Source organism: Emys orbicularis, chromosome 7 (assembly GCF_028017835.1).
Source record: "Emys orbicularis isolate rEmyOrb1 chromosome 7, rEmyOrb1.hap1, whole genome shotgun sequence".
In the NCBI taxonomy this organism is placed as follows: Eukaryota; Metazoa; Chordata; order Testudines; family Emydidae; genus Emys; species Emys orbicularis.
Window position 1 is genome coordinate 24,805,001 of NC_088689.1, and position 13,103 is coordinate 24,818,103.

The following is a 13,103-nucleotide window of genomic DNA, read 5'->3' on the forward strand; positions in this document are numbered from 1 at the left end:
CTTGAGAATGAACTGTTGTAAGAAACAATTGTTTATGGGGGGTCAAGAAATTCTTCCATCAACCCATGTCCTGAGGTAAATTCCATAAGAATAATTGTTTGTTTCCATGGCTGTGCACTTTGCCTCAAATGTGCATATAAAGGTTAGTTTACCAGCCCACACTTTTCATCTGTTTTATTAAAATTGAGTTTCTAGTGAATTCTGCCAGCCTGATTAGCAAATCTGAAACTGACAATGACTGGTGTGTTCCAGGAGAAAAATGAAGTCACAGCCATTTAAAATAAAGGGGAAATAATTCAAAAGTTTAAGGATTATACCTTATTCATACTGTGATCTCTCAGCAAAAATGTCTCAGGGATGTGTGTTTATCTTGGTCTGGGCCCACTTTAGCAGTTTTTACCCTTTGGCTTCACCTCAAGCAAAACAATATCAAGTGAGCCAAAAGTGATGATAAACACACACACATACACAGCTCTGAAGTTATTACTTCCTAAGCATAGAAAAGGTTTTGCTAGCAAAATACTTGGAGTTAGTCTCATTCCCAACAACTTGGAATGCCAGGTTTATTGTTAAATAAAACAAATTAATTGCTTCAACGGTCTTAACTAGTTGCTAGAAATGAAAGGATTTTTCACATTTATCTGGCAATAATAATGAATGAGAAGTATAAGCATGTTACAAAAACTGGGATTTCCCACAAAAACTAAATATAATGACCTAATTTTGCCCTGGGCAGATACATTGGGGGCAATATCCAGTGTCTTCTGAGGGAATTCCACAAGTACCTGAGGGAAGAATTTTGCCCAAGAGTATTAGATATTAGGTACTTATCTCTATTATCACTACGCTCTTTTGTGTGCACATGTACAGATTTGTATTAATGTAATAATTTGCTTAAATTCTTCATAACATTTACCTCTTTATGTGGAAGGATTTTTGGCAACCCTAAAGAAAAGGGGGGAAATCATTTAAAGTAGGTACAAGAGAAGTTAATGTTTTGAAAAGCTTAGCTGAATTCTTTACATCCAGGAAAACTGGATATTTTTCCTCCCACACACATTTCCTGTAGTAAATGGACAGAATTTTTTGGCCTCTGGAATTGGAAAAAAGGTATAGGGAACATTCTGATGAAGTAAAAGGAGGAGTAATTTAATTGTCTAACTCCTTCTGTGCTAGAGAATATCAGACAGATGGGGAGGATAAAACAAGGAGCTCAATAATTAATTTTCATGTTCCTCACTAGTGGGACCTCTTTAATCCCTGTTCCTGTGATTATAGAGAAAGGTTGGATTCTGAAGTTTCACTCATTAGCTACGTGTTGTATGAAAATACCTGTATTTTCAAAAGGGATAGTGACAAGAATGAAAAATTTCAGCTATTAAAAATATCCTGGTGTCAGGGACTTTTGTGAAAGAACAAAAACTCTCTGATTCCCTCAGATAAATAATGAAACAGATGGTTGTTGAGAGGTTAAAGGTCAAACCTTCCCTGTTGACTAAAACACAAGGTTGACTTAAAAGATTTTCAGAAGTTATTCAAGATGCAATACATTAGGCTGTGTCTCCTGCCTTTTAATGAAATGGTTTTCCTTAAAAATATTATAAGTAGGCTGTATTCAAATTACTCATATTAAGGGGACTGACACCCTTTCTAACACTAAACTGTGCTTCTGCAAACTGCATATATTATACAGAATATTGGTGAATAATTAAATGATCTTGTCCAGGGATATGGGTTATCCAAGGGGCTAAATATTAAGATTTAATTGATTTACTGAATTAACTGTTCGCTTTCTGCTTAAATTGGCGGGTGATGAAGTCGTCACTGTGAGCTTCACTGCCTGAAAAAATTATCAATAATGTAATTTATAAAAAGAAAAACAAACAAACAAACCGTTTCTTTTAATGTTAAGTTTCTGAATTCATTAGTAGACTCATATCAAAGGACAGGAGGGCATTTTTTAAAGCTGAACAAAGACTAACTAAAGAGGCAGATGTTCTATATTATATGATTCAACACAATTTTAGCACAAATTGTGCAATCACTCAAACACACAAACATTTCAAGGTAATTTTCATAAATCCCTATTGTGACCTAATTTCTTATTAAAGAGAATAAAAGCAGGCTGGCATTACAATTAATCAGTTCTTTGCACTGTAGAGCAAATGCTGAAGTTCATTTCATGATTTTTTACTAAAAATTGAAGAGGGTTAAATTTCTTAAACTACTTTAAATAACCTTTGAGGAAAGCTCTAGGTTTATACAAAATGTAATTTAAAGCTTGACAATATTTTAAATATATAAATTATATTTATATAAATCAGTTAAAATCCAGGGACTAAACTGCTCAAGGCTCAAGGTGTGACTTTTAAGCCCCAGCCTGTGGTAGAGAGTGGTGGAGGGGTTCTGCATCAGTGACATCACTGTGCCTAAGACAGAATGTGCTCAAGAATGCCAGGTGAGTGTACGCTGCGGTTTTTATAGCTGCACCCTTTAACAGGGTGCTGTGTGCACTCCACCAAACAGTGTGGTTTTCCCTGCCCATCGCTGACTTCTTTGTGGAGTTGAGCACCACGGGTAGCAGCTGACGCTCAGTTCTTGCTTACAAAAGACCACGAAGTCCTTGGGTATCATGACAATTCCCTCCTCAGATGTGCCCCAAGGGTTACACATCCAAAAGGAACAAAGAGGAGAAAAGGCCGCGAGCCTTTCGGCGCCCAGCACTTGCTAATGGCATGGGCCAAGCAAACTGAAGGTGCAGGTTGTATTATCATAAAGGATCATGCAACCTGCACGTTGAGGAGCTTGAAAAGGGATTGGGCCTCTCTGTGGTATGATCCTTTCCTGAGCTACTTCTGGGTGGTGTAGACCTGCAACATTCCATACTCAGGGCAGTACCTAATGGTTCAATCTAACCCCAGGAGTTCAAATAGCAGGACTGTGGCTGAGATGCAAAGGGAAAGCACCCTGTGCCCTCTCCCCTATACACCTGCATAGAGCCAGCAACAATGTGGCCCGCAGAGATTTGACCTGTGATAAAGCTGAAATTGCCATTTTGGGGGTAATTTATAGCAAACCACTGTGTGTGTGTGTGTGTGTGTGTGTGTGTGTGTGTGTGTGTGTGTGTGTGTGTGTGTGTGTGTGTGTGTGTGTGTGTGTGTGTGAGAGAGAGAGAGAGAGCGCACACATATACCAATACAGAAGTAGGCTCAATTAGATACATGATCTCATTTTCAGGGCCGTTCTGTTATTGCCACCAGCAATATTACAAATGATCATACTTACAGCAGCAGTCACATGAGTGCAATAAGTAAGACAAATAAAATTCACTTGCATTGTAATTTAAAAATGAAACTTCATTTTCCTTTAAAGGAATAAAGAAAACAGACATTCTGCACTGTGTGTATATGGGGAAAGGGAATTCTATGATTTTGCAAAAGAAAAAGACAAGAGATATAGTTCCATAATCTGACCTAATTTTTTTCCAAATAGAAAATGACCTGTTACAACATCCCAGAGAGAATATGAATTAGCCCGGGTCAATAGTAGGTCAAACAGATAGGGTGCTAAAATCCCTTTACTACTTTGTAGTATCTTATGCTAATTCAGTTCCCTTCTCTGTGATAAACAAAGCCAGTTGAACATAGATAACATCGCACAAAGATAGGTCCCAAAGCTACAATTTAATACAAATCTAGTAATTCCACTGTACAACATATCCAGTTCATTTAGAAGTGACGAATACTAAAGAAGGTCCAGGATTGAAATGCCTGCCCCACTCAGCAGATATCTTTATAAGTATTTCAGCAAAGTTCCATTTGGCATATACACCTAATAGGTATGTGAGATAGAAATTCTAACTGCCCTTTAAAATGTCTCTCTAATACAAAACACACAATCCTAGATACTTACATACTATATTATGAATGTTTAAAACACACAACAATTGGGCTGTGCAAAAGATATCCTTTTTAAGTGGCATCTCCTCGTGTGCAAAAACAGGTAATTAATGACTTTAATAAGAATTACAAATTTGTTCAAGGCAGAACCTTTCACAATATTTGAACTAATTCCCAAAGACAAACAGTCTTTTTCATTTTGAAGGATCCTGAAATGCATTACAGCCATATTCACAGAGTGCATGACTGAAATGCAGCCAGCCCTGGGGGCGGAGGCAACCTCCATCAGCCATACAACAGTGAGGAGACTGGTATTGACCAGGGACATGAGGGCAAATTCCTACTCTTACAGAAGGTGCCAGAGTATCTCTAATTTCTTCACAGATATAACAACCCTCAGATGTTCAAATTCTTGTGTGCCATCACTTTGTAATGACCTCTTCCCCAGATTGTCAGTGAATGAATCCTCGACCTTCAGCACCAAAACACTGGCCTCTACCACTTGAGCTAATGGACTAACTGGGCAGCAATAGTAAGCTCTTATCTTTTATGTGGACCGGCCACTAGAAGGGAACCCAATATACTCTCCCATCAGGGACAGCTCATGCCAAACATCTGAGATCCACAGGAGTTTATTTGAAGCCAATGGGGAATCTGCAGACCATCACTTTTCTACAACTTCTTCACAACAGTTGGTCAGCAAGGCTAGAGCCTGGGATCTTCAGTATCAAAATACAGGCCTCTACCACTTGAGCTAAAGGAGTTAACTCTTGGTATGTATCAGGGAAAGCAGCTCTTCCTGTGGACTCCAAAAGTAACACTACCACTGTGTGGAACTCACTGGCTTTAATTTCCCTGAAGGTCAGCAAACCATATCTGTGGTTCCAGTTCACAAGTTCTTGCACATCTACAGTTTTGTGTTGGGTTTCAGATTTAAATGTTCTTGAAGCTCCAGGTAGGTATTGCCAATCCACCAACCATCCCACTGCCTGCCAGGGGAGGAAGCTAGCTTCATTCTTAAATGGATATGATGCTGAATACTGAGCTCCTTGGAGTTTAGTTGAAACCAGATATGGGAATGAGGAGGTAGCTCCAGAACAGGGGCAGATAAAAAGCCCTGAAAAACCACTCAAGTAATCTTCTGAGCTTTTAAATATTTTAAATTCCTTTGTGAATGTCCACTTTACTGCAGTATGAGGTTCTGTGATAGGATGAGCATACCCACCACATGGCTGGGGAGGGAAAGGTTTAAAGCTCTCCAGTGAGAGAAATGAGAGTACAGATTCTCCCCCATGAGCTGCCAGGCCTGGAGGACAGATCCTTCAGCTGGCTCATTCAGAGAGTGGAAGTTGACTGAACAGGAGGCTTCTGGTTGGGAGGAGCTGTGCTTCTTCTGCTGACCAGGGAAGACTTTGAACCTGTTGTCCTGAACCCAAATGGACATACATTTTATGTTTGTTTTTGCTAGTGTCCTGAAAACTGTGATGTTATTTTGCTAAGAGGGAATACATTGGTCTTTTCTGGCCAAATAGGCAAGCCAGAGCTATTTTAGGATTTTTTGGGAGGAGGAGTTTGGAGCACAGGCGGGGAGAAGGATGGGAAGAGATGTTCTTGGTTTTGTTTTTTGCTGGTGATGGATTTTGGTCTTGCAAATTGGGATCCTTTTATTATTTCCCCTCTAGAAAGAGGAAAGAAAGCTGTTTATTTTGAGTCTTCTAAAGAAGGAAGTGGGCTGACTAGGAGGGGAGTCCTGAGAAGGATTTCCCTGTATGAAGGAGAAAATACTTATTATGAGCAGCCCATTTAGTACATAAGTGACTGCTTACTTCCAGATGAGTCTCAGTGACCCTTCTACAGGAACCCTCTGCAAAATATACAGCCTGTCTTGTCCCTCAGACCTGCAATAGCAATCCTGTGAGTCAACATCAGATCAGTCATGTCAGATGCAATGATATTTTTAAATGATTGCATCACTTAGATTAAGATCCATTTTAAGAGTGGCAACATCAATTAGTTTTATGATGTCAGGATTATGGCATGATTAGTAGTGATAGAAGACCTTCTTGCTAAAGGTTTTTCTTGGCATAAGTAAAAAGATTAGAAACCTATTTTAACTTTGATGTTGACAATGAAAACTAACCTTGTTCAGATTTTAGATTAATTAAGTCAAATGCATGTTCACGTTCAGCCTTTCAGAAGGCAGCAGGTTTCAGCCAGAGAGTATTTACCTACTTTTCTTGGGCCCAGCTTCTATACAGGACCTGAACACCTTACAAATGTATTAAAGTTAAGAAGATTTCTGTATTGCATGCTCTCCTTCGCTCTCTAGTTCCATTCCGTAGGAAGGTTATTGTGTTTGTTTGCTTTGGTTTATTTGTTTGTTGATGTTATTTAGGTGGGATTTCCAAAGGAAGACTAAGTTGAAGAAATGGTTTTATATTTCATTTTGCAGGTGCTGAGATTTGTAGTCATTCTGATCTCTTCCAGAAGGAAGTTCCTCAGTTATGGGCCAGTTACATAGAAAGTTCTGTCTGCTGTGCTCAGAAGGACAGGATCATCCAGGGTGGGACAGTTCCTCAAGTAATTTGGGTCAGTGCCATGGTGAGCTTTGAAGATAAGGACCAACACCCTTGAACACTTGGTATTCAATAAACAGCCAAAGAAGGAAGCCTGGCAGTAGTGTGATGTGCACTTGGTGTCTTGTGTTGCTGCATAGTTGTTGTATCAGAACCAACCGAGGCTTGGTTCCTAGATAAAGGAAAGATTAATGGTTTTATCCTTAGAAACAATCCATTGCAGTATTGAAACCTGGAGTTAACGTGTCACCGTCATCAAATCTGAATTGGGGTGCAGTTGGAAAGAGACATTTTTAGCTATCCTAACTATTTGGCTATCTAGAAGCAATGAGGAGCCTAGGTCAGCTCTGATGTTGTGGACCATCTTAATGATTAGAGGGGCAGATGCCTTCACTGGAAGATGATGTTATAGAGGTGTTTTTCTTTCAGCATCTCCTTCTCCATCTCCTCAGACTCAAACTATATTTAACTGTGTTCTGACAATATACATTTTTAGCACTAAACTCTTGCTGAGACTTTTGTCATGTCTGAAAGGTGTTCCATATTCTTTAGAACTTGTTACTGCTACACAAACTCTTGTTGGTTTTAATGGTTGGGTAGCACAGGTAGAGCTGAATCTTGAGCATAACCATGGGAATTGCTTAACGATATCGACATATGGTATAAACTTCAGAAAATTAAACAATTTTCAAATAAAAACAAACACCTTTTTCCCTTCTTATTCACCTTGTGTTAAAGAAATGTGACTTTGCAGTTAATGAAGCTTGTGTTTAGGTTGTAGTGCAATAAAAATGAAATCACTGCAGTTCTAGCCAATGTGAGTAACTTGAAAAATTGTATCCACCATATCAGATTCTCACTCTCTTCTTTGTGCTGTGGATATGTACCAAGTCCAACTTTAGAATCTTCTGCAGTAAGTTATAACTGCTGCATAAAATAGCCCTTTTCCAGTGCACTGATTTTTTTGGTGTATGTTACAGTATATATATCCACAGTAAGTTCATCGTGTTTTGTTTAACCAAGAAGCTCCATTGAGCATACATATTTCAGATAAAAAGAAAAAATACGGGTGTACAATTTTTCATTGCTTTTCCAAGTTTTTCTCTTTCTTCTCTCTCTAATGACTTGGCCCATTTTCTGCCCTCTGATGCAATTCCTGTTTATTTCAGCAAGCTTTAAAAGAGTTGAGGGCATGTTTCTGAGGGCAGATTGTGGCCCACGGTGTACTTATCTCTGAACTCTGGGGAAAAAATTTACTTTGTTCCCCACTCCAACACATACCTTCCCCTTAAAAAAAACAAACTAATCACCTTAAAGTACAAAATTGCTTACACTTTTAATTTTTAAACGTCTTTCTTATCATTCCCACAGAAGCAATGTTGCCAGTCTCTCAGCCAAATGCATACGCACACTGAAGTGGCTGCTGATTATGCTGGAAAATCAAATAGAAAACTCATGGCATTGAAAGATTGGTTTCAAAGACGACATGAGTTTTTTCTTTAGGTTTAATTCTTCCAGACACAATATATACAACATACTTCCAGGTCAAGCACTGCATAATATCTGTATGAAAGAAGATATTTACCCGATATTTAGAGATAATGAAAGATTTCAAAACTCTTTTGGGGCATCTTTATGTGAGATGTGCTTTGTCCTGGCAATTTTGCCAAAGAAATGGCAACAAAAATTGCAGGAGGTTGGTACAAAGCATTCATTTAAACCTGAAATGCTGTCTGTTCTTGAAAAACAAGCCTTTTTGGATTTCCTAGCTTGATACATAAGACTTTAACGAGTCACATCTGGTTCTTCTTCACGTCATGTTACATTATGAATCTTTATGGGCAATTAACTGGTTGGGTATGAAAACACCCACAGTAGTAATGGGTCAATGGGCACATCCAGTTTCAAAATTCAGCTCAATTGTTAAGTCTGTCTCCAAAGGAAAAACATACTATTTAAATTCTGACGATTTTGACGAGACAGTGTAGGGCATTCAGTAAACTGAAAACTTTCTCTGACACTTTAGGATTAATTTCTGGGAATTAGTGGCTGGTGTTCTTCCTTTCCCATCTTGTACTTTAAGGAAACCTCAATAACAAAACAAAGGCTTCCATGCAATTCAATTTATAGTGGTCACAAAAATAATTCTTTGAAATGATCAGTTCACATGAGTCCCTGTTTGTTGCAGATCTTTGTTTAATGGGTTTAACCCTGCAACTTCTATTGACTTTAATGGGAGTCACCCAGTCAAAATCTCTCATCCCACTTTGAAAATGTCAGGATGAGAGTCACTGTACAGGATTGTTTCATTTTTTATTTCACGTGTTCATAGGTGCTGGAACTAGGTGTGCTGGGGGTACTGTCACATCCACTGGTTTGAAACAGTAATAACAACCCACAACAATTCACGGTGTCTGCCTTCAGCACCCCCTACTATAAAACTGTTCCAGAACCATTGGAAGTGTTGCCCTTTAGTATTCTCTGTGGTGGGTGATTCTGCCTGGTCATTTTCCACAGTAAATTCTGAGTCTCAAGATGGGCAGTTTGTTCCTGCACTGAGTCAGTGACCTGTGTGATGTGCAGAACATGCCAGACTCTTAGTACATTTGGGACAGCTGAAAGAGTGGTGCAGTCAGACTACTGCAATACTCTACCCTGTAAGAGAAGGGAGTGTCTGCAGCTGTATATGGTACACAAACCTTCCGTCTGCTGGGGAATCTACCGTGATCCAGTGCAGCCCCAAAAGAAGACAAAGCTCGCTAGGGAGGAGGAATGGCCAGGGTATCCAGGGGTATGCTGAATTAGTGCACACCCTCACCAGCCTTTACTGGCAGGGCTCCTACACAGTCCATGTCGGAGATTTAAGCTACCATAGGAGGATGGCAGTAGTGACATCACCTGCCTTCTTTTAGGGTGAATCTCAGGAGACAGGCTCCAGTCAGGGCACAAGGAGTGCAATTTGCACCTTCCCTGTGTCAGCAATTATACAGCCCTATCAGTCTAATCTAAATACAGTAGTTATGCAGCAGCAGAAACAAGAATTCATTTTAAAACAATCAGAATCCAGGAGCAAGAATCTGAAACAAAATTCACCATTGAACAGCACCCAAGTTAGATGGAAGCACAGTATTTTATTGTACAGTAATTATCTATAGCCACCATTAGCCATTTGATTCCTAACTAGGGTCTCTGAAGATGTAACATGGGGTAAATATAGAGAATAGCATCTATGTAAACCTATCTGTAATCTATGGCTGCCAATTCAGTCCCTTGTCTTCTCAGTTACCCTCAATATGGTGTCTTCTGCTTCCATTTCTGTAACCTCCTGTCTCATGTCCATACCATAGAAGCCTGGAAAAGATATGCTTCAGGTTCTAATCCTGTTGTTGAGTCGCCATATTGTCTGTTCCTCATCTAAACAGTGTAATGTTATCTGTTTCAGAAACTCTGTACATGATTTTCTTCTCAAGGCAATTTTACACTGTATCCGCAATGGGGGAATTAGGCCCTTTATTTAAAAAAATAAAATAAAATAAAATAAAAAGTGTTTAAGAGTCAGAGGACATTAGTTTTTAGTACTCACAGCTTCCATGTATAGCTCTCCAACCCACTCGTTTAAACTGGACCCCACTGTGCAAAGAGACAAGGCACACAAGAAGTTAAACAAAACATTGTGAAATCAGATCAGGTCCGAAGTGCCTGCTTAAACAGTTTTTAGTTTTTACATGAATTTTTAATTTTAGATGACACCTTTGACTGGAAGTGACAGTGGAGCAGATCATTTGTGTAATTACAGCAACAATCATTGAGGAAAGAGAGAATATCTCCAAAGCATATAAAACATTAAATGGATTTGATAGTGTCTGAACCTTGTAACCAGAGCTGCAGGAACCTCCTGGCTTAGTGAGGCTATAAACCAAGTAACTTCTTGGCTAAGCCACTAAAAAGGCATGAGATCACTTTTTTTTCTTCTCTTCAGGTGAAGTATGCAATTAATAAAGTGAAAAGTGAACTTTTAACGACTTGGAGAAGGTTTAGCCTTCCTACTAAAAGGAGAAACTATGCATGTGTTGGACAAAAGCAGGTGGAAGTGGTTGCAGAGGGGACATTTAGCACTTTAAAAATTCCATACGATGGATTTCAAGTGGGCTGCTTTACATTATGTACATGCTGAATTCTAGCCAGCATGCAATATGCACTATAGGCTAATTTGGGGGGTGGGGGGAAGCTCTTTTCTTCATGATGCAAAAGCAAACCAATATTATACCTTACGTTTCACAGTGGTATTTTTAACACACCCAGACATTCTTTTGTAGTATAAGTTACTGCAATTAAAGTGACAAACCCTTCACGACACCCTCGTTGCATAATAAAATGTTTTAAGATAATTCATTCTAGAAAATGTATGCACACATATAAGATACGTTTTAGTATTTCTTAGAATGAGTATTTCTACATAACAGCAGAAAGAAAGCTTTAGGGGTTTACAAAGAAACATTAAACCAGTATATTGTTGCTATATGATATCTCTAGAATAAATAAACATTTAGGATTTTTGGTTGCAATAGAGAGTATGTGTAAATATAGTAAATGAGAAAATAATCTTGGGCATAATAATTTGTGTGCACTTAAGAACTTGATAATATTCCTAAAAGTCTGTTTTGGAAAATAATTTCCCATTTATCAGCTATTTAAAAATGCTAAAACAAATGTGATTTTTTGTTGTTGTTGTTGTTGCTTATGTGAAAATCACAGCTAATTAGGCTTAGTTAAGTAAAGCCTATCCTTTGAAAATTAGAGACAAGTTCCTTTCTCCCCTGAAGAATTGTCTGTTATTTACATTGTTAATATTAATATCCTGCAGCCTCTTAACTGTGAGTCAGTGTCATTGGAGACAGCCTTGTAACAAACAACTCAGATCACTAAAATAATGACTTTTAGAGATTTTTCTTTTCTTTTTCTTTTTTTCCCCCAATAAGCTGAAATAAGTAGTGGTGAGTGCAGCTGCATAGTCTTAATTCTAAATTCAGATTCAGGCTGAAAGGCTTTGAAATTGTAATTTGTACCTTTCCCAGCATATCTTGTGTGCTTCAGATACTGGAGCAAATGATGCGATTTCACCAGGTTCTGGTGTGAATTACAGGAGTTCTAATTTGGGTGAGCAGCTGGGGTGTGAAGTTTTTCAAGGAGGTGAGGTCCTCCTCTGGTGATCCCATTGCATTCCCAGGGGAGAAGGGGCTTTCTGAATGCAGTGAGCTTCAGAGGGGTAGCAATTCATTAATGGCTGTGCTCAGTTCTGAGGGAGGGTTGCTATTCTCTAACTACTCTGTGCTAACTTCATGGCGAGATCCACTCTCACAACTGCTCAGTCTCAGACTCCTCCCTTTTGATGTTCCTGCTTGATCATTGTTCTTTTGTAGTAGATGGAGCTGACAAGTAGAACTTTTGCAGGAGTCGTCCCTGGTATCCCACATTTGATTTTGTTTATGTACAAGATATTTATCATCTATTTTTCTTCATTCTATTTAAAATGTATCACATAGATCCTTCCATGAAAATATCCAAGCACCAGATAATAGCATTTAAATCATGCAGAATTACATTTAAAAAAAAAATCCTCATTTTGTACCTGCTGTTTTGCAAGCATAATCAGTTGTGAGCAGAAATTATTAATTGTCTGATCTAAAAGTGCAAAGGATGTTGGTGCCTGCAAATCAGGTAGTTTAACTTCTAAAGGTTGATTGTGGGTACAAAGTTACTGGCATAAAATTAGAGTGCAGGATAAAGGCCCTTTTGAAAGTTGATCCACAGAATCTAAACAACTCAAAATATCCCCCTCTCTATAAAATACTCACCTGTTCTAAAATATCAGAAAGAACACATGCAAAAAACCCCAATAAACAAATGTTTAAAAGAAAGCCTGACTAACCAAAAGAGTTTTACTCTGAAGTATGTGTTCTGATAGACAATCACAGGTAGAAAGTCCCAAAGTTGTAGCCCTAAACTGAGAACTATATCCTTGACCCCAAAAGGATGACCTCCCAGCACCAAGAGAGGAGGCACTTAATGGACCTTATATGTACTGACAGGATATAGGGAAGAAATTGGTCTCTTCTATAACTTTGAAGCCTGTCACTAGCTTCTGATCAAGCCCCTGACTGGCATATGTTGGGCCTGGACCACAGGAGATGGATCCCTTGATAATTGCCCTGTTCTGTTCATTTCCCTTGAAACATCTGGCGTTGGCCACTGTTGGAAGATGGGACACTGGGCTAGATGGACCATTGGTCTGACCCAATATGTCCATTCTTATGTTCCTTGAATTTTCACCTGGAAGGAGAAACGTAGACAGAGAATGGAATACACATATTGTGCACATGGTGCCTTACCGTGGTTAGAGGGTAGTTTGACTTGTTCTCTGTTACCTAGAGCTTCTGGAGGCTCATTGAATGGCAAGCCAGGTATAGTGCACTAGAGTAATCCAGCCTTGTGGTGGCAATAGCGAGCACATATAACAATGGTGAATAATAATAAAAGGTCAATGTAGATACATTCAAAACTTATAAAAGGTATTAAGGACAGGGAGGAAGAGAGAGGTGGTGTATTATCATACACAAGAATGCTGAAT